Below are 19,708 nucleotides of genomic sequence, written 5' to 3' on the forward strand. Positions count from 1 at the left end.
ATGTATCTTGTACAAAGGAAAAACTTTCCAGCTTTTAAAGTTTCTAGAGGCATTGTGTTTATTTAATCTAAGATGCTAATATACATAAGCTGTTTCTGAAAATTTAATTATTTCAGCTCAAGTAAATGAGCTAAATCATCTTCACTCAAAGCATGTAAGTGACTGTGTAGATAATTTCTGTCATCTTTATTATTGATGCCCATTATATTGTCTTCACTTAATGTATTTCTTAAAAAAATCAGCCACATGTGGATTGTGCAAGACTTTCCTCGGGATTTAATAAAATTTGTGTAGGAACAGTGGAAGGCCTACATAGAAGGTACTGTGGCTGTGTATGCTGCTCCCCCTTGGCAGTACTCCTTGCATATAAATAAAGGCGTGCTACTGAGGGAGAGCCATGTAACATGGTTACAGAATCAGTGTAAGGGGTGTATTACAGTGTCTGGAGATGAGTAACATATCCCCTACACTGTGAAAGTGCCAGATGTTCAGTGTATATGTTTGTGTGGTGCTTAGCTGTGGACATGTGCCAGACATCTAAAAATGGAAACCGGAGACATTTAATTATGAAAGTAAAGGTCAAGTTTAAGCATAGCTGAGCATGTTTGAGCAGTGCACCCCAATGCTCAGCAGTGCTTAAATGTCGTGGAGAGATATATGTAAAAGTATAGAAGTATTTCACACAGCTAAATGGCCCATCTGAATACCAGAAGTTTGCCAAATTCCGGTAATAATGGCCACACAGGTAAAAAACACACTCTCCAAAGCTAAGAATACAGCATCCATGGGACCAGATGACATCCTGGGCTGTGTACTACATGAACTACAATATGAACTGGCACCTCACCTAAGTGCCATGTTTAATCATAGCCTTACCTCAAGTTTCGTGCCCACTGAGTGGCGCAGAGCTATAGTTATCCCAGTCCACAAGGGGGTATCCACCTTGGATCCCGGAAACTACCATCCCATCAGTCTGACGAGCCTTATCTTCAAGGCCATGGAGTGTATTATCATGGAACTTATAAACAAAGACATTGGCAACCTTCAAACACTGGATCCCACCCAGTTTGGGTTTGTGAAGGGCCGATCTTGTCTCCTGAACCTGATTGCCTTCTTTGAATCAGTCTCCAGAGCCATGGACAAGGGTAAGGTGGTCCACACAGCCTATCTAGACCTTGCCAAGGCTTTTGACACCATCCCCCACTCTGGAATCATAAATAAACATACTAAGCTGGGCATTAATCCCTACCTCACCCAATGGGTTGCTAACTCGCTTACTGATAGAACCCACACTGTAAAAGTAGCCGACTCCAAATCCAGCTCCAGACAAGTGACAAGTGGAGTACCTCAGGGTTCAGTCCTGGGACCGCTATTGTTTGGCATCTACTTCTCTGAAGTACAGGCCAACACTAAAGGACTCTGGCTAACAAAGTTCACAGATGGCTGCAAACTGGGATCCATTACTGAATCCCCAAATTATGTAGATACTCTACAAAAGGGCCTTACAGAAACAGATGCTTGGTGCCAGAACCATGGGCTCAAGCTCAATGCCAAGAAATGTATAGTTATCCCCTTTGGGAAAAAACATGTACCCATGAATTACCATATAGGTGGCAGTACACTAAACACCGAAAGTGTGATAAGAGACTTAGGGACACAGGTGGACAGTGGTCTCACCTTCGATAACCACATCGCCACAATAGTCAGGAAATCCTTCTATGTGGCACACCTCATCACTAAGGGCTTTTCATCCAGAAAAAAGGAGGTCATTGTCCCACTATACTCATTCCTCATTAGACCCATTATGGAATACAACACCCCATTTGGTATGTACCTCTCAAGACATCTGCAACAACTGGAAAGGCTGCAGAAATACCTCACTAAAAGAATCACATGTCTAAAGTAGATGCCCTATGCTGACTGCCATAAAAAATTCCAGCTATACTCTGTCGCATATCATCTACTCAGAGGTGATCTCTCCTTAACATACAAGGCCATGTCAAACCCAGAGCTGTTGGACATGCTACACTTAAAGAAATCCCAATCCCTCAGAGCCGCACACTCCAGGGATCTAAACCTTGTCATCACAATAAACAAAACATGCTGGAGGGATAGGTTCCTGACCCAGAGACTCCCCACACTCTGGAACAGATTGCCCATACATGTCAAGCAGAGCACCTCTTTGGCCCTCTTCAAAAGGTACCTTGATGATTGGATGGGAGAAAGGAAATTCACCCTAGGGATCACGTTATTCGCCCTGCTAGACATGGGTCCAGGGAAGTAAATAGTGTGGGAAGAAATAGACAGGGAATTGTTATGGCTAGGCTTGTATAGGCCCTAGGGCTGATAGCCTAGTACCAACCTATGAACCTATGAACCTATGTAACCGAATGGTTAGAGTGACAGTCTCATGTGCAAGATTTTAATACACAGGTTTTTTTGTAAATACATATTCTGCGAATTATTTTAAGTTGTGATGAAATATTTTGTGATTACACAGACAGGTTATTAATATTATTTTGCAAATACACATTCATGAGATATACTATTAAGCCGTGATTGAATTTTGTATGAATACACAGACAGGTTATTAAGCATGTATGCTGCAAATACATGTATGATTATGTTTACACCCTTGACGGAATATTGTATGTATGCACAGACATTTTATTAAACAATAATTTTGCAAGTACGTAATTATGAAATATATTATTAAATCCTGCAGTGCTGCACTCAGCTAAGCTTCGCTAAGCACAGCTAAGCATAGCCAAGCACTGCTTAACTTGGGAATATTTTAGCAGTGCTTAGCTGGTTTGTGCATTGCTAAGAGGTTCAAAGCCCTGCTAAGCAATGCCCGTTTAAGCATTACTCAGTCCAGATAAGCTGGTTAGCACACCGCTAAGCGTTGCTAAGCATTTCCAGTTTAAGGCCTGCTCAGCTGAGCTCAGCGGGTTTGCATGGTGGTAAGCAAAGCACCACAATTTAGAAATGTCTTAATGGTGGTAAATGGTGGGAAAACAGTCTTATTCAAGGTGAACAGGTGGGAATACAGCCAGAACCTGTTAGAGTTTGACCTGTGCAGGAACTATGGCAGGTGTTGGAGAGGGTGCATGCTTCTGGGTGCAGCAGTGGGCATTCTAGTGTCCAGGGTCATGGTTGGACTCCTAGTAAAAGACCATGACATCCAGCTGCTGCAGGGCCAGTATCAAGAGTCAAAATACAAATCAGAGGCCTGGGACCAGCTGGCACATTATCTCACCAGTGCAACTGGTATGCCCCGCACAGGTGAGCAGCATCACCATTTTGATGACCTGAAGCATAGGAAAGGGAATCTCTTGGCTACTTGGATCCAAGATGCCCAGGATGACAATGCCCCACAAGTTTGTAAGTATTATTAGCATTGTTTTAGCAATAACTAATCTGCATGTGTGATAGACAGGTAAGCATAATGGTGTGTTTTTCTCCCCACAGCTGCAGAGGAGAGATCTTGCAACCTGGAAGCCCATGCAGGGTGCCTGGCCAGATTGTGTTGTGAGTGTGGTGAGTACAGATGTATCTTGCAATCTTTAGTCATATAAACAAGAAATAATACAGTAGTAACTGACAGTAGGTATATTCTGTTTTGCGTGCACCACAATGAATATGGTCATAGACCTGGACTGGTATAAGTGAGTAATGCCAGGTACAGTTCAATAAAGATGAGAGCATGAAACCGGCTAATGTTAAAGAAATTAAGTTACTACTGCATTAATAATGTTAAGGAAATAAAAGTTTCTACTGCATTAATAATGTTAAGGAAATAAATTTCAACTGCATTCATAATGTTAAGGAAATAAAGTCAATACTGCATTAATTGTGGAATTACAGCTGTCTTGCAACACCTGCATTATCTGAAGTGTTCATCAATAAAGACTGTTAGATGTATACCAATCACTGCATGATGTCACCCCTAATAAAGCTGTGTTTGCCAAATGTGTGGATTTTGGGTTATTGGTCAAAAAATCAAGTATTACAAGTGCAGTGAAGTAAATACAGGAAGAATACCACAAAGTGAGTGATGGTTAGCTGATAAAGGCTGTTTTGCTAAAGTGTAGATGTGGAGCTGTACTGCAAGATATAATTCATTATGATCTTTGTTCTGCACTAAGATCTGAAGCTAGAATAAGAACAGCTAAGGTATAATAGTGTGCATCTCCTGATTGTCTTTTGTTAACCATTGCATTTCAGCTATATGCATTCCTGAACTTAGTTACGCTGCTACAGGCAAGTATGAAACTGTAATAGCTGTAGACTGCAAATATGTTATCTGTAACTGTATATAGGTCAGATAGGCAACCCAGCACTCTGATATGGTCTGTAAATATCACACATATATCCACCTACTAGGGATTGTCTACACCTGCAATCCATATATTAATGCACAGTTCACCTACTGTCTCTGTCATGCATGAATCTCATGCATGTGTGTTCAAGTGTCACTGCAGTCTTGTATAACACTCTACCTCTATTACCAAGTCACAGTTTGTTACCAGGTGAGCTCTAGGCTTATATCAGTCAATCAATATTCAGCAGTAGCTCAGTTTGATAAACACTATGTATAATATACATATTGTCACTCACAGGCTGGGGTTTGAATCCAGGGACAAGTACTACTAAATATTTATAGAAACAGTTATGTAGTGTTAAAAGATGTTCTCCCCACAGGAATTACAAGTAAATAAATGGCAGTAGTAGCTATTCAAATGGGCTACTAATTTCTGTGTCCAGATGTACCAGAGTGTTAACAGCATTGCTCAGCAAGGTGGTTAGACTGCAGTAAATAAAAAGTCAACAAGTACAATAGTAATACAAGTTAATAAAACAAATAAAACTGTTTAATCTTGGTATGGCTGTATGCCTGGTGTGTCTGTGAATGCCTGCTTATAATCTAACCCCATGCCTGCCAAGGAAGGCATGATAAGCGTAAACTCTTTGTACTGTGCACAATACATGTCTCTCAGGTGTCATGCCGTCACGGACTGTGATCACTGTTGGCAAATCCCTTGTACACAGATTTAACATCCACTTTATTTATCTCAATAGCACAGTCACACTACATCAGTCCACAGTACACCTTGGTAGTCACATATGTTCCCCTAACATATAATAGTCCCCTGTAATTGTATACCTGTAGGTCTATACTGTCTGGTGTAGATAGCTTAAGAGATATGTAGGTACTACAGAAGCTATAGGGCACTTGTATACATAAAGTAAGGGCAGACCTGTAAGTATATAAGAGTACTGTTGCAAACAATATAGCCTCTACTGGTAGTAATGGAATGTATTTCTCTCTCTCCCCCCACCCCCTATCTGCATCATAATTTATTATTGTTATATATTGCATGTGGTTTATGTTTAACACATGTTGTTCTCAAAATGTTATATTGAGCCTTGTGTTTTATTATTGTTATATATTACAATGGTTGAATACTAACATACCTTGTTGAATTACCTATGATGCTGGCCTTATGCCGTAACTGTTACTGGTATGCTGTTACAATACTGACTGTTATCTCACTTACTGTTGTGTGCCATATGCTATGCAATGTTATCTTACTGGGTGATTTGCAACATCCTAGCATGCTGTTATAACTAACATTTAAATGTTATGTTCATTACTAACCAATACACTATGAAAAACCTCAACACCATTGCTCAACTGGGTAGGCCACTTCCTGGTGATCCACCTACCCTACTTCAGCTGGCTGTGGCACTGGGTCCCAGCACATCTGGGACCCAGCCTGGTGCTGCCCCTTCCAATGGTCCTGCACCACCTATGGGTGGAACTGCCTCAGGGAAAGGGGCCTGTCCCCCCTGGGAGTGGGAGCGGAGAGGGAGTTGTAACCCAGCAACAGCTACCAGGGATGGTGTGCAGGATCATGCATGATGGGTTCAATGATTGCCTGTGCCGGATTGAGGCCAGACTGGCCAAACTAAAATGGCAAGATGGCCCCAGCACATGGCCCCCAGCACAGCCACCTTTGGGGCAGTGAAGGAGCAGTGGTGACTGCCCATGGTTGGGGAGCTCAGCCTTACTGCTACCATCTGGGGACACATGGCTTTCCAATTCTACAACACCCTCCCCATCCAAGATGTTTACCCCCTCATGTTTCATACACCGTATCTGTATGCTGTCTTCTCTGTCTTGTCTGTTTGCAAATGTTACCTCTCCTACCCAACTTACCTCCCCCACATACCTATATCCCTTCCTCAACATTCCACTCTCTCCTTAAAAAAAATGGGCCTCTATCGCACAAAAAAATATTGACACAAACATAGCTCTCCATTTTGCACCTGCATCCACTGGATACACTTTAATCATTGCATGCATCAATCAACGCATTTATTATGCCTTCAGTGGCTCCAAATTCCAAATTGTCTGCAACCTGCATGGCTGTTGCTGTAGAAAAAATGGAGAGCTATGGTCCTTTCCTATACCCATCCTGCACATCCCTACCTGCCTTTCAGTATGTTTTTCCCCCTGCTTGTCCCCATTTCACCACTTTCCTATCATTCCTTTTTTCTTTTTTTTTTTTTTTTTATTAGCATGGGTTTAAGCAGAGCTAAGCAGCATGTCATGCAAACTCACTTAAAACTGCCTTAATCACCTTCTGTGTTCCTGACACTGTTAGGCACATCAGCAAAATAATTACCCCTACCAAGTCTCGAACGCAAGACCTTGTCAACTACAGCATAGGGCATTAGCCCATTAGTCCACTAGGTCACTCAGCTCTGAAGTATAACAAGTGTTTCCATAAACATATCCTGATTGCCAGTGCCACACTGCTTGTACATATAACGGGAAAAATTACAGCATAGTTGGGACTGTGATGCAGACACCAAACCAGTACACAGCCAAATAAATGTTAATGAATGTACATGAAGACCAGGGTATCAGGTAGAGCTGACAACTGCACAGACTGTTGCAGAATGTCCACAGTTGTGCCACCTACTTTTGGCATGGTTGTCACAAAATCTATTCTTTCTGCTGAAGACTATCAAGTCAGTACAGACTGAGATGAGAAAAGCATGATAGACAGTTCAGTGTCACATGTCATACCCAGCTGAACACACGCGTTTATATCACGTTATCAAAAGATGAAAATAGTGAACGCTATTTCATCGGCCCCAAAACATCTAAACATGAAAATATCAAATATTCAGAACAGCAAATGTTTTCCCATGGAGAAATTTTGCTGCTCCGAAACACATACACACAACACAAGCACATCAAACAAACAGTAACCACAAACATACACTTAAATTCCTACATCTGATGCTACACTAAACTAAACATACACTACTATCTACCCACTTACCTTAACCCAAAGCCTAACCCTAAGGTCCTTCACTATCACACACTCACCTAACCTACGCCCTAACCCTAACACACTTAAACCGCCCCTAACCCTAAAGTCTGTCACTATCGCACACATGCCTAACCCGCGCCCTAACCCTAACTCCCTTAAACCACCCCTAACCCTAACGTGCAAACAATTGCACACTTACCTGAACCCAACCCATAACTTTCCACCACAGCACTAAGAATAGCGAAGCCACAGAAATGGCCAACCAAATTCTTTCCCAAGGAAAGAATTCGCTGTTCTGCAGCTTCGCTATTAGCGTTCACTGAATAGTGTTTGATATCAGAACATTCGAAGTTTTAATACTTCGATGTTCTGATATAGACCCAAACACACATGTTCATGTGAATCTTGTGTAACAGATTGTATGCATGCACATATGTCTTGCAAATACACCTGCTATAGTATTGACTCAGTAGCTCAATCTGTTACATTCATAACATCAACCAGGAACCAGAACCACGACCAGTAATAAATCCAAAGAGGCTGGAGCTCAACCACCACAGTACTTTATTGCACAAGCACCACAAGTTCACAAAATAAATCACAGTGTAACACCGGTTCTCCACCACTGACCTAGGTTTCGTCGAACGACTTCTTCAGAGTGTGTTGAACCAGTATTTAAACACAGTCAATAATTAACACACCAATTAACAAACAATTTAAAATTCAATTATAAAGTTCAATTTAAAACTCATTAATAAAAGTACATAAACAAACTCTAACTACCCCACCATAAGAAATTACTATATATTTATTAAATATAAACACTGCTTATGTTAAGATATCTGTAAACACTATTTGTTGTAGTCATATTAAAAACATGTTGAAAAACATATTAAAAAACATACTAAAAAAGTATGAAATTGAATCCGTTCATCTGAAGATAACTAAATGATATAATCTTGATATTGCCAATATAAATATGTTGTCTGTATGAATGTTAAACTTGTAATAAAGATATGTAAGTACCATCACTATAAAAAGCGATTGCATATTAATGAACAACCAATTCTAATAGTTAAATAAATAAATAAGCACATATTAAACATAGAGTCTAGCATAATATTAAAGATTTAAATTTTAATATTTACTTTATTTATTATATTTTATTTTCTTTTATTTTGTTTTCCATATTAGCCCAAAATGTGCCTTAACCTCAAAAATGGCTTAATGGACACAAACTCATTCAATCCTGGATATGAGTGTGCATTTAACCTAAACTGCCATTTAATTTCACATACATCTAAATGGTAATCAGTAACTCTACCTTGGGGATCTTTGTTCAATTGTTGTATAACACAAAACTTAAAAATATGATCGTTGTGTGTTATAATATGTCTGGCCAAGGCATTTGTAGGTTTTTTATGCTGGATATCCAGAATGTGTTCTTTAATTCTCTCTCTAAGACACCTACAAGTCTTACCAACATAAAAGTGATTGCATGACTGACATTTAGCAATATATACCACATTGACCGAATAACAGTCAAAATGTCCCATGATATTAATGGGTATGTTATTGATCACAAGTTTATTGCCAGTGGGCATAACATGCCTGCACGTCAAACACCTTCCACATTTAAAGTTACCTTTAGTTTTGTTACTGACTATACCATTACTTAATGCACTTGTTTCAAACATCTTCTTCAAAGTTAAATCTTTGCGAAATATGAATTTAATTTGACGGGCAGCAAAGTCCTGAAATTCCTTTAACCTACAAAAGGATTCCCAATTCTTTTCAATAATTTTTCTAACAAATTCAGTATCAGCATTGTAAGTCAACACAAACAAAACATTTGTGTTTGATAAAAAATCATCACTATTTTGTTCCATTGTACCACTAAAAAGTTCCACATTACTTTTGAGAATAGGTTTAATGATGCCCTTGTCCCTTTTATACAAAATCTCATTCCTAATTTCATCACATAAAGACTTGGGATACCCCCTGTTAAGAAATAATTGTACTATATACTCCAATTCTGTTTCAAAATCCAACACCTCACTCACCATGCGGGCCGCCCTAACCATTTGTCCTTTAACAATAGCTCTTTTTTGATGCCTAGGGTGCCAGCTGTCATAGTGCAGGTATGAATTAGAAAATGTAGATTTTCTATGAATATTTGAAGCCAGGCATCCCTTTTCTTTAACAAATGCTAAACTCACATCTAAATATGCCATTTTATCTTTTTGTATATCGTGAGTAAATTTTAAAAAACAAGCAGTTTGATTAATATAGTCAATAAAAGCCTCTAAAACTGACTTTTCACCTTGCCAAATTATAAAGATGTCGTCCAAAAAACGTGTATAAAATTTAATAAATGGACGATATTCACTATTAAAAACGTAATTAGTCTCCCAAAACACCATAATATAATTAGCATAAGTGGGGGCGCAAGCAGCCCCCATGGCAACACCTGTACACTGTCTGAAATAATGTTCTTCAAAAAACAAAAAATTATTAAGTAAAACCAATTCCATTAATCTCACCCAGGTGTTTATATCATCCTGATCAAACTTCCCCATAACATACAATTGTTCTCCCAACCAAGTCAAACCAACATCATGGGGAATTGATGTAAATAGATTGATGACATCAATCGTCACAAAATAACAATTCTCTTGAAAAAACACTTTCTTTACCTTCTCCAAAAAATGCCAGGAATCTTTGGTAATGTGGGGAAAGCTCTTTAAACCTGGTTTCATTTTATAATCCAAAAATTGACTAATAAAAGCCACTTTACTTCTTTTTCCGTCAACTATCGGTCTGAACTGAACATTGTCCAGACCTTTATGGATTTTAGGTATACCAAATATTCCACTAACCAAAGGGAATTTGTTGTTCATATATTCAAAGTCCCTTTCACTAATGTTACCCTGAAATAACATATCTTCAAGCACTAAATCTATTTTTTTGATGAGCTATGTTAATTTCATGTCTACTAACCTCCATGTAATTATCTTCCATGAGCATATTGAGCATTTCAGAAACATAATCCAATTTATCCACTATAACAACTCCATTGCCCTTGTCGGGCTTCATAATTCGAATTGTTTTTGTGTTACATAAATACCCTATAGTCTCAATGTCATCCTGTGTCATGTTACAAAAATGCCTACATGTTTTATTTTGAAAGAAATTCCTAATATCAAGCTCACACATATTCTCAAATATTTCTGTAATTTTAATGTAAGGTGGATTAAATACACTAGGCCTATGCAGATGTGTAAAATCATTTCCATTATCACCAAACCAAAAATGAGCTGCCAGATTTAATTTACGGGTAAAAAGCTTAAGATAAATCATAATATCTACTATATTGGCATTTCTACAAGGTACAAAGTTAAAACCTTTTGATAATGTTTCAACATGTTTTGTCTCAAAAACCAGACTAGAATAATTATATAATTTGTAATCTTGTGCTTGGTTGTGAACAATGTAAGGATCACTTATGGGGCCTAACTTAGGTGTATTTTCATTCAAACATCGCAAAGGTGAATTATTACCAGTCACATTATGACTACATACTCCCATTAAATCAAAACATAACAATTCACTTGGTATCAAAGAAGAATCTATATCAGTAACGTTACACAATTGACAACATGATTCACTTATTGAGTGGTACCCATTTGTTGCCTCTTGATGTATAACAAACTCTTTATGGTTGCCCTGAATCATATTATCCTGATCTAAAATGGTATGTGTGGTCATATTTAATAATGTTTCAGTATCATCTACTATAGGTGTAAAACCAGCCACATCGTCCACCATACCAGTTTGAATACAACTAAACTCATTTAAGCTGAAACTTCCCTCATTATTGTGACCACATTCATTAATAGAATCAAAACCTTCCAACCACAATAAAAATTCACACATACTAACCTCCGCAGTATTCACATTGTCTATTGTTGGCACTGATACATGTTCATTATAAACATTACTAAAATTGTTTGCTGATATGTTACACTCTTGAGTACTATTCAGAACGGATTCGTCTTGTATTAAAACCATTTCTTTTAAGTCCCCACATTGCAACGAGTGACTACTATTATTTAAAAGAAAAAAAGAACTGTCATCTGTACATATTTGTTTACTAAGCATTATTTCAACATTAGTATAAGACCGCTCAGACCCTTTATAATACACATTGCCCAAACAACAACTGACAGAATATCGCGGGTCTAAAACCCCTTTAATATATGAACACACAACACAATCAACACAACACAACCAACACAAGTCCTGTTGATGTCACAGATCAGGTTGAGGGCATGTGTGCAGGTTACTCGAGTGGAACTTGACTTGTGGATGTGCAGCAGTCCCATCAAGGTGGAGTCTGTGATCACCTTGTATGCCAGACAGAGATCACCTCTGAGGAGTCTTTATGAAACTGGGTAGAGGGATAGGCCTTTTAGCCTATCTGTGTATGGTAGATGCTTGAGGTCCTGGTTTTCCTTGGTGAAGAACCTCTGTGGTCTTGCCAGCTGCATGTGCTTTGTGAGGTACACAATGAAAGGGTAATTATACTCAATAATGGGCCTTATTAGGGAGGAATACAGGGATGTTATGACCCCCATGTCCCTGGATGAGTTACCCTTATGTATAGGGTGAGCCATGTAGAAGGCTTTCCTTACAAAGGAAGCAACATGGTGATCAAATGTCATGGTGCCATCTACCTGTGTGCTCAAATCCCTCACGACTGATTGCATGCTTAGCACATTGTTAGTAATGTGATAATTTGTGGAGATGTCACTCTCCCCAAAGGGGATGACACTGCATTTTGCGGTATGCAGCCTGAGGCCATGTGTCTGGCACCACTCATGTGTCTGCATGAAACCCTCTTGGTGGATGTCCACATCACTAGGTGATTTGGTGACAGCACCCAGCAAACATGGTAAGCCATAGCCCACTGGTTGTGCCCTGCACCTCAAAAGAGTAAATCACACATAATATAGGCCCCCAAGACAGAACACTGTGTTACACTGCTAGTTATGGGTCTATCGCTTAAGGTGGCTTCCTTTATATTGACTTGGGTGCTGTCAGTGCACCAGTGTACTACACATCTGGTAACATATGGATTGATGCCTAGTTGAGAGCATATATCTATTATGGACAATTGGGGAATGCTGTCAAAGTCTTTGGCTAGGTCAAGGTAGGCAGTGTGCACTGTCTCCCCCTCATCCATGGCTTTGGTGACTGTGTCAAAGAAATAAACCAAATGTAAAAGACATGATCCCCCTTGACAAAGCCAAACTGCGTGTGATCAAGTGTGTGGTGGTCACCAATGTCCTTGTTAATGAGATTTGTGATAATCTATTCCATGGCCTTGCAGATCAGGCTAGTTAGGCTGATGGGTCTATAATGTGCTGGATCGGTGGACACTCCACCTTAGTGTAAATGGATGACAGTGGGTTTCCTCCACTTATCTGGAACAAAGACGGTATTCAGGCTTTGGATGACTACAGTGCCTAATGGTGCTGCAGATTCATGCTTGAGGTCATGTAGGATGCATCCTGCAATGTGATCGGGTCCCATGGTGGCTGCATTATATGACTTTGTGATGGCAGTGATGACCTGTTCCTAGATATAAGGGTACGGGGGCAGGTACTGAGGATGTCCAAATGTACTGATGGAGGGGACAGGGGGTGAAGCTTTCACTCACTCTGTCATGCTGCAAGTCTGCTATATCTACAGCACTTGTATATCTGGTGTTCTTGACCACCACTTCTGAGCAGATCTAGGTGCTTTCTTTGAGGTTGCAGAGATATGTGAAGAAGGAGATATGACTGTCTGTAGTGGATGTCGCTAATGTGGGCTTGGAGTTTGCTTTGCAGGATATCAGTAGTGCCCTTATTTGCTTGTTCAGGCTAAGGAGATATTGCTTCAAAATGAGCACCTGCTCCTTCATGGTCTTGGACAGCAATATCTCACTCCTGTTATAGAGTCTGTTTATTACAGATGTCCACCAGAAGGTTTACTTATCCTAGCAGAGGATGATGTAGTCCTGTCGGGTAAGCTTAACTCCATGCATCTAAAGAAATGCACATATAGTGCTTTGGTGTATTTGTGGATATTGATGCCAGTTCCTAGAGAGGGAGGGGGCTGTGAAGCTGTTTATACCGTCCCTCAGGAGGCTATAATCAACTTTGGAGATGTTTGTATGTCTGACCCTAGCTAGATGGGTATTGAGATGATGACTGCAAACGTAACCACTTTATGGTTGGTTGTACCATGGAGGATGATACTGTAGGGATGCTGCAGTGGTTACCCATGTTGTTTAATATCAACTCCAAGAGATCGTCACCTCATGTGGGAGTAGCAACTAGCTGTTCCAAAGTGTTTGCATTCCCAAATTCCATAAATCTCTAGGCATTTATGTGCTGGCATGAGTAGTTTTTCCAGTCTATGTTTGGACAGTTAAAGTCACCCAGGATCAGAGTTCAGAGCTGAATCCTGATACAGTTGAACAGGTCCATATAGGCAGAATGGACTTCCTTGTCACATGTGGGGGGCAGTACCTAGCTATGATTCAAATAAGGGTCTTGGCAATGGTTAACTGCACCTGGAGTGTCTCCTATGTGTCTTACTGTTTGGCCAGCCTGGAGGTGTGTATGTCTTTCATATATAGTGAAACCCCATATCCCTTGGCTTTACTACCCACGCCTTGGGGTCTGAGTTTATGATAGGATGGATGATCATGTAAGGCTGGGGTGCTCTATGCAGCTTTGAATCACATATCTGTGATTGCACAGATTTCAGCTTTTTCCAGGGTTAAGACTGCTTGAAATGACTGCAGATTCATGTTTAGACTCCTAGCAGCATGGCCTTCAATTTGTGATTTGTTGACAGTTTTATGTTGGTAGTGTTAACATCACCAGTTTTCCTAGTAAAGGCACTACAGAGGTGGCAAGAACCATGGTCAGAAGCCTGAAGGCCAGGTGAAATAGATGGAGGCAATCTCTGGCAAAGCATCATGGTCTGTTGATCATATCATCCCAGGCTGTCAGGTGCTGGTCCCCCTGGAGTGGCACCAGAAACCAAGCTAATTGTCTCATGGGTTGACATCCCACTTCCTCCCCCAATGTTCCCACACACAGTCATTATGTCCACACATACCCAGTCTCCTGCAGCCACAGATATTGGACAGTCAGAGGGTGGTGACATCAAACAGGAGAGTGTGGTGACTATGTCATCTATGATTGTAGACACTAGCCATAGCCAGAGAGCTGGTGATGTCCCACACAGGAATATTGACAGGGGTGCTCAAAGGAGGACTGCTGCCCATCCATCACCTGTCACAGATGTCACATCACAAGTCACAAGATACATGTTTTGGTCCATCACGGAGACACAGGCACATTCTGAACGCAACACCAGATGGATGCTCAGGATCATGGATGCATCACTGTCTGGCATCCATGACTCCATCCACAACATTAGTGATACCAGGCATCATTTTGCTGATGTAGTGGACAGACAGTGGGGTGAGACATTGTCAGTCATTGACTGTGGATTGTCTGTGCTATAACATGTGGTGGGAGTAGGGCATCAAACATGTGGACGTAGGTCAGCACCAACATCAGCTGAGAGTTCATGTGGCCATGTCATGCTCCAGTAGTGGCAGTATCACTTGCACTAAATAAGGGAGGGTGCTGTCCACACCACAACATGGCAAGCCATAGGCACATGGTCTTGGGAAGTTCCATGAGGGACACTGACCTAGCAGACCCCAGTCACTGTCAGCAAGTAATACCACATCTGACCCTGGGCATGGTGGTGCCAGTGCCACTCCTGGCAGAGCCAGTTCCAGTGTTTGTGCCCAGAGATGGTGAACTGTACATTCTGCCATGTACGGTCCATAGCTGTCCAACATACCCTCATGTAGGGCTAGCACATGGCTTGACTGTGTACGTGCACACAATCACACATCACTGTCACATGCAGGTCACCAACATACACACACACAGCTCCTCTCCATGGCCAAGCTGACTAGCACCCATCCAGATACAAACATATGATGTCAACTGTGTGGCACTGCCTAGGCCTTTGGTAACCCCACACCACACCCTGTGCATATGATGATACCTGTGTCACATCCCTGTCATCCATATTATCGATGCAGGGACATGCAAATATGTGTCTGATGCACAGGGTGACTATAGTACATTTAATAACATCTGGTAGTACAGTAGTGTTATGCCCTGTAAAGTGCTGTCTACTGGCATGTGGCATGAGTACACATCAAAGTGTATATACCTTTGTTACATGATCTGCATTCGTGGTAGTATTGTTGACTGACTGTTGTCTCCCACACCTCTGTTTCTGTTCAAAGGGTCTGTGTGTCTACACCATAGAGAGCTGGTGCCAATACAGAGGCTCAGGATGGCATGGTGGCAATACAGGTGCGGCTGTATATGTGCATGGTTACTTACATGTGTATGTGTAGAACAGTGTGTTAGGGACAATGGAGGCAGACAAGTGTAATCTTGCATGCATACCCCATGACACAGCATGCTACTCTTGATACATGTCACCTGGGAGTTCAGTAGGATTATAGGATCATAGGAGGTTACTAGAGTAATGGCCCTGGGACCCTTACAAGCCTAGCCATTAGTTTATCCCCAGAAAGAAACATCAGTCAATACCTGTTGCCTCTGTCAATGAGGGACACAGGTAAGACCCCTGGGACAGATTTGTGGTTTCCCATCCACTCATCATGGTTGTGCTTGAAGAGGGTCAGCATGGTGCACTACTTGACGTGTATGGGAAGTGTATTCCTGAGACAGGGCAGCCTCTGGGAAACAAACCTGTCTCTCCAGCAGGTTGTGGTGATGTCACATATCAGATTCAGGCCTGTCATGCAGGTAATGAGTGAGGAGTTAGACTTACGGATATGCGGCAATTGTAGTAGGTCAGGGTTCAACATTGCCTTGTAGGCATGACGCAGTCCACCTGTCTGACAACAAGTGGAGCAATAGTGATTTGAGCCTGTCTGCATGGGACAGTTGTTGGAGGCCATAGATTACCTTTGTGAGGTATTTTTCTGTGGCCTTTCCAGTTGATGCAGATGTCTGGATAGGTACATACCAAATGGGGTGTTGCAATAAAATATTGGTCTATGAAGTGAGGACTATAGAGAGGTAATGAACACTTTTTTCTGGATGAAATCCCTTTACCTATGAGATGACTATGTACAAGGCTTTTCTGATCACTGCCATTACATGATGGTTGAATGCAAAATTGTTATCAATGTGAGTACCCTGATCTCTCAGCATAGGTTGTGTGTTTAGGGGGTTGCTGTTGATATGGTATACAGTGGGGCCTTGTCTTTGCCAAATGGTATGATGATACAGTTTTTTGCAGTCAGCTTGAGTCCAGGACCTTGCCACCAGTCCATAGCTGATGTAAGACCCTCTTGCAGTATGTTAACATCATTTCAAGAGTCAATGATAGACAGCATCCAGCTTACATTCGTCCACAGACTTGGTCAGTACCTACAAATGTATTTGGTGGTGGGTTGCATTCATACCTAGATGTATGTGGGTTATTTAGGGGCATCAGCTACACACAGGGCCTCAAAATGTATACATATTGCACACACATAGGCAAGACAGACTAGGGTTGTCACCTTATCAAATGCCCAATGTGGGACACTTTTTGTAGTAAAGTGAGAGTTGGCAGGACAAACCATACCCATGATGAGTGTAATGGACAGAACTTCACTTTTTTGCCAATATAACAGCTTATTTTTGTAGCATTTGCATAGATTATGCTATTTTTCATAACATTTATGTGTTTCTGATGTAAAATGACTGTTTTATGCAACTATTAGAAAAATGTAGGAAATGTTTGTTGTCCTTCACTTTTGGGACATTTGTATTGGTTTAGTTGTTTTCTCAGGACATACCTGGCCAAACATGGATTGCAACTTGCATAGTGGGAGAGGTGGTAACCCTAACACAGTCACACTGCTGCAAGAGAAGATATGTACACACACACACACACACACACACACACACACACACACACACACACACACACACACACACACACACACACACACACAAACTGTCCTTGTTGAGAGTAGAGCCCCTACCTGTCTAGTTGTATATACTATAGCATTATATATGTATCGCATGTGCCATGGATCTTATGTGTTTTCAGAGTGTCTGCCATTACTGTTCAGGTGAATGACATCTGTAGGTGCTGTAAAGGTTACCAATGGGGGATTAACAGGTCCTTAAAATTGGGTAACCATTGCACACACACAGGCAAGCAAACCACACTGCCGTGAGGGTATATACTTGCACACACATACATTCACAGAGTTGCCAGTTTTGAGATTATAACCCCTAGTTATCTAGTTATATTTACTATAGTACTATGAATTTATTGCATGTGCCACAGAGCTATTGTGTTTAGAGAGTGTCTAACTGTGCTTATAAGGTGGATGACATCAGTAGGCCTTGAAAAGGTTGCCAATGGGGGTTAACAGGCCCTTAAAATAACAGGTAGGCACAGGCTTTAAAATGTATTAGCATTGCACACACATAGGCAAAACAGACATACTGCTGCAAGGAGATATACTTACACACACGCAAACACACACACCCACACACACACACACACACACACACACACACACACACACACACACACACACACACACAGTTTCCATTCTTGAGATTAGAGTCCATACCTATCTAGATGTATATATTATAGTGCTTTGTACTTATCGCACATGCCACTAAGCTTATATGCTTGGAGAGTGTCTAACTGTGCTTCTAAGGTGGATGACATCAGCAGGCCCTGTAAAGTAAGGCAATGTGGGGGTTAACAGGTAGGCACAGACCTTAAAATGTATTAGTATTGCACACACATAAGCAAGACAGACACACTGTGGCAAGGGGATATACTTACGCACACACACTCTCACAGAGTTGCCATTGCTGGGATTAGAACCCCTACCTATCTAGTTGTATAGACTATAGTGCTATGCACATGTTGTATGCACCATGGCACTTATGTCTTTGGAGAGTGTCTGCCACTGCTGTTAGGGTGGATGACATCAGCAGCTGTTGACAGTGGGGCCACTGTTGTAGAGGACACTATTCACATGGCCATAAAATGATTGATCATTGCACAGACATAGGCCTTTTGGGCATATGTATACTGCTGTATGTGGAATACCTACACACACAAAGTGCCTGATGGTAGATTAGAACCCCTACCTACCTACTAATACACACTACAGCTCACCGTACCAGTTGCACGTGCCCCTGGTAACAATTGGTGTGCAATTGACTGCAGCACTACATTACTCTATACCTTTCTGTCTGTCTGTCTCTCTCTCTCTCTCTCTCCCTCCCTCTCTCTGTCTCTCTCTCTGTATATATATATATATATATATATATATATATATATATATATATATATATAATCTATATTTATGTATCTATATAAAACTCTACAGATACATATATATATATATATATATATATTATAAGTGCCACATACTGATAGATAAGGGTAATCATGTCTGATGGGGATAGGGAGAGACAGTTAGATATACATAGGTGTCTGTAAGCACAGAGATATATTGACATCTCAGTTCTATAGGCAGATGAGGCTTCAGACATGGGCTGAAATTAGCTAAGTGTAGGAGCATGTCCAATGTGACCATCAGTACTTACAAAGGGACTCCAGGCTAGACCTACCTTTACTCCACTCTGGGAGTTTATGTGCTACAGCCAATTGGCTGCTGCACCTGATTAAACAGTGCTACACCTCCCTAATATAATGCCTAAGGGATTCCCCAGCTGTGTGCTGCCCATAATATCTGACTCATACCTAGGGTGTGTACAGATTGTATTAGACTGAAAAGGGTTTTTCATAATATGTATGGTATGTTTTACATAGCAATGTGATTTCCTGATACATCAGTGGCAGATCATTATAGACTGACATGAAGAACTGCTGACAGACATTTGAGTTACTGACTCTATACACAGCAGGAACCCCATGCTACTGCACAACCTGTTCTACTCTGTACTTTCTTCATTTGTCTGGCCAGTACTTCATCCTTCTCCTTATATGTGGACCTTTGTCCCGCTCCTTTTCCTGGCTTTGCCCTAGTTGCTGGTCTATGCAGTTGTAGGTATGCTGTGACTGGGGTACAAGATGTAACACCACACACAGGGTTGCAGACATCACACCTCTGACTGTACTTGTTTTGCAGGATGTTCAGCATTGCACCCCATATGTCTGCTCTGGTCCTCAGACAGTTTGTGTTGTATTGG

Source organism: Protopterus annectens, chromosome 2.part1 (assembly GCF_019279795.1).
Source record: "Protopterus annectens isolate FY-2018-M chromosome 2.part1, PAN1.0, whole genome shotgun sequence".
NCBI classification, from domain to species: Eukaryota; Metazoa; Chordata; order Ceratodontiformes; family Protopteridae; genus Protopterus; species Protopterus annectens.